Raw genomic sequence first — 3,778 nt, 5'->3', positions numbered from 1 at the left:
GGGTAGGTCTCGACCGAGAAAGGGGCGGCACCAGCGGATACTAGCGGTCCGAGCCTCCTGCCCGGGGGTCCCACTCAATGAACAGCTTTAGCGGACCTGCTGCGGGGCGGCCCGACCACTTCCGACCAACGAGTCGGACGCCTAGAGCGAAGTGCGTTCTCCCTCCCGCTGCGGGAAACCTGAGCTCCTGCCGGCTTCTCAGTGCGGCCAGGAACCCGCACAGCCCAAGGACGGGAGCCCAAGGACGCACGAGGGGAAAAGAGGCTGGCTGGACGACGCTGCTCTGGCGGGGTGGCGACGGTGTCAGGTGCAGCCACCCTCCAGGCAAGCCGCGGACCCCAGTGCCCCCGCCCCCTTGGCCTGAGCCTCCGCCGCTTCCGCCCCCGGCCGCACGGTTTTTCTAGGCCGGGGTATCAGCGAGAGAGGTCCTTAGCGCCGCCGGTCGGGTCTTGGGGGCATGGCCCTTCATTAGACAGCTGCCCTCCTCCCTTTCCCTTCAGTCGGCGCTGGTGAGAGCTGTCCCCACTGCCCCGTGCGTATGGTTTGTTGACCACCCAAGGGGTGAGCGCCCCTTCAGTGCTCCCAGGAAGGCGCAGGCATCCCACTCCCGTGTCTGGTGCCATCAGCCTAGCCTGGAATGGCTGCTCCCTCCCTCCAGCTGCCGTGGAAGAGACTCTGGTGTTCTCACGCCTCCGAAAACTTGACCCAACTCCCCATCAGGGTATCTTCGTGGCTTTATTTCATTTCCCGAATGACTCCAATCCCCTTCTTTAAGAACGTCCCCACAGCTGTTAGGCTTTGCAGGAAGGGCTAGAACAAGCTGATGTCCGGTGCCTGGGGATTCTCTCGAGGGATTGGTGAGGGAATCTCCACAACATTGAGGTTGCCATGCAACGCAGGGGCAAGAGGTCCAGGACCGGGAGGAGTCAGGAGAAAGTAACTAGGTGGGATGAGCCTGCAATTTTAGGAACTGAGCAGGGGGGTGTGTCTGTCTGGCATGATGGAGTAGAAGGAAGTGGCTGCACACCCACAACCCTGTTCGGCCATGTAGAAACACACTCATCCCTTGGGCCTAGTGCCGGGTCTGGAGGAGTTTGATCCCCTGTGATCCTTAATCTCAAAGGTGGCCCCAAGCCATAGCCTGAGTCCTGCAGTAGCCATGTCTCTGGCTGGCCCAGTACCCACCTCTAGGCTTGGGTTCACACCCCAAAGGAAATACATAAACTTCAGAAAACCATTGTCAAAGGATGGGATTGTTTTTAGAATAAGGAAGGGGGAATTGAAGAGGTGGTTACAATGCACCAGACAGCAATAAACCAAATCAAATGACCTCTTGCACCCCTGCTCCCAGAGTACCCCAGAAAATCTCCACTCAAATCTCTCACCTCCACTATTGGCTATAGTCTCATTCCTGACATTCCCCCCGCCCCTCCAAGCTGATACCCCAAAAGCAGCCAAACAATAACTAGTACCCTAGGGGGCAGCACCTGGGAGGGGGCACTCAAGCCATCCCACTCCAGCCCCATTCAAAGATGAGGAAACTGAAGCTGGTCATTTGCCCCAAGATGGCAGGGTAGTGGATAGTTGGTTTGATTCAGACACCAATTCCTCCCCGCCCAGAGTGTGCATGTCGTGCCCTGGAGGGTGGAGAGGGGCCATTGGGTACAGAAGATGTTGGGAGAGCTGCCTGCAGCCTGGAGAAGGGAAGGCCAGCAGATGTGAAAGGGGCCTCAGTGGGGACAGGGTCTAAATGTGTCTAGCCACCCTGCTGCCAGCTCCCTGCCACCCTGCCTGGCCTCTGAGGGCTCTTCTGGTTCCATGGTTTCTCAGAGGTCTACGCAGCTGCTCCCCACCCCTGCTGCCTGGTAAAATGTTATCAAGATTGGTAGCATTGGGCCGGGGAGTCCCCTGTTATGACAGCTGGTCATGGGATGCTGACTCATTGCTGTCCAGATCACCTGACCATGCAGAAGCTGGTGGAGAGGGCCCTGCCAGGGGGTTTCCCTGCCACAGCCTTGTTTACCTTCCTGGCCTTGGGGGAGGGCAGGGGTTGGGTCTCTGCTCTACAGCGGGAAGGCCTGGAAAGACCACAGTTGGGGCTCCCTAGAGGTGGGGGTGAGAGTTGGGGGGTCTCCGAGCCTGCTTCCCAGGAGCCTGTTTCTTGCCATCCCATTTCTCCAAGTTTTCCATCCCTCTTGGCAAACCCACCATGGTCCCAGATGGGGCCAAATGTTGAGAAAGCCAGGAAGTCAGGCCGGCGGCCTCAGTTTCCGCCACTTGTTTGGACAGGGACTGCGCCTTGAGACCTTCCTGAACTTCGGGTGCCCCAGAGCTAGAAGGCTTTCTTTGTGTACCGTCACACACTTACCCAGGGACACTGGAGCTCTGGGGGTGGGAAGCCCGGCTCTTGGCCCAATATGCTGAGTCACACCCTTGGGCACCTGTAGGCCATGCAGCCTCTGCCCAGGCTCCCATTTGCTGTCCTCTGACTATGTCTGCATAGTGATGGGCAGAGGGTCATTTTTCCAGGCTCACAGTGGAGGTGCAGGGTAGGCCCAACGGGACCATGCTCTATGGGGCTGCTTTGTGCAGGGGTACACAGCCTTGCCTGCTCCAGGGTCCTCTGGGAAGGACCAGCCACACCTGTGACAGGCCTCTGCTGTGCTCTTACAGGCAAATCATCTTCTCAGTTGACTAACCAAATCCACCCAAGCTCCTGGGAGGTGTCTGAGTTTCCTGTCCCTTGAGGGTAACTGCTCCCATAAACCCTACCACTAAAGAACATGACTGACTCAACAGGTCTGAGCTTCTACTCACAGGACCCTACCTGGGCAGCTTCATAGGGTGACAGATCCTTCCCACCCACCTCCTTCCAAGACCCCCCTCCCCCACATCTCCCTTTCTTCAGGACCTGTGAACAGGTCACTCTTATCACATAAACCATGTTTTTGGTTTCTAGCTGGAGGGCTGTTGGTAGGACTCCTGGGCTGCCCATGAGGCCAACAGACCTGTGACCTTCACAGGCCCTTGGGCTCCACCTGCTGTACCCAACCCCATGCTGACAGGTGGGTGTGCAGGCACCCATGGGGAGTCTCAGGCTGCGATGAACATCTGGTGAGGACATCTGGAGCCTCGTGAGGCTCCAGAAAGCCTTCATTTAGCTGGCCCTCTAGCCTGGTGGCGGTGGGTGGTTCTTTGCTCTTCTGGCACCTCTAAGACCTACCCCCTATTAAACTGGGAGGGCTTGAGGTAGGGGTCTGTCCCTCAACCCAGTAAGGGGCCATCGTGGGATACTGGGGGTGGTGGAGTGGGCTGCTACCTAGGAAGCTGACTACTGCCAGTGAATGGGAGCTGTCAAGAGTGACAAGGTAGGGACAGCACCTCGGGAAACAGTTTGTTCTGGCCTTCAGTGTCCACTGAGCACCGAGGAGTCTCCAGGCTTCGGGCCTCTGTTGTCTCCCTCCCTCTTGTGTTGGGCATCCCCAGCGGCCTGGTTCTGCTCAGCTGAGTCACGGCCAGACCCAGGCCATGACCCCCGGGACGGGACCCGTACGACTCCATTCCCCCAGGTGTAGAGGCCTGATCCGCACATAGATGTCAGAGTGTGGGGCTGGCCTTTTGGGGTTCCCCGGTGCACTGGGGGCAATGAAGAGTGGGGTCGGCAATGAGGGGGCCAGGGAGACCGTGAGAGTATGGCAGAGACCGCGGAGGCAGGCAGGGGTTGACGGGCGTGGGGCCCCCAGCAGGGCGGCTCGCGCGCAGAGTCCTTGGCGGGGGC

Source organism: Pteropus alecto, unplaced genomic scaffold (assembly GCF_000325575.1).
Source record: "Pteropus alecto unplaced genomic scaffold, ASM32557v1 scaffold78, whole genome shotgun sequence".
NCBI lineage: Eukaryota > Metazoa > Chordata > Mammalia > Chiroptera > Pteropodidae > Pteropus > Pteropus alecto.
The sequence above is the reverse complement of the archived record's forward strand: the minus strand, read 5'-3'. Positions refer to the sequence as shown.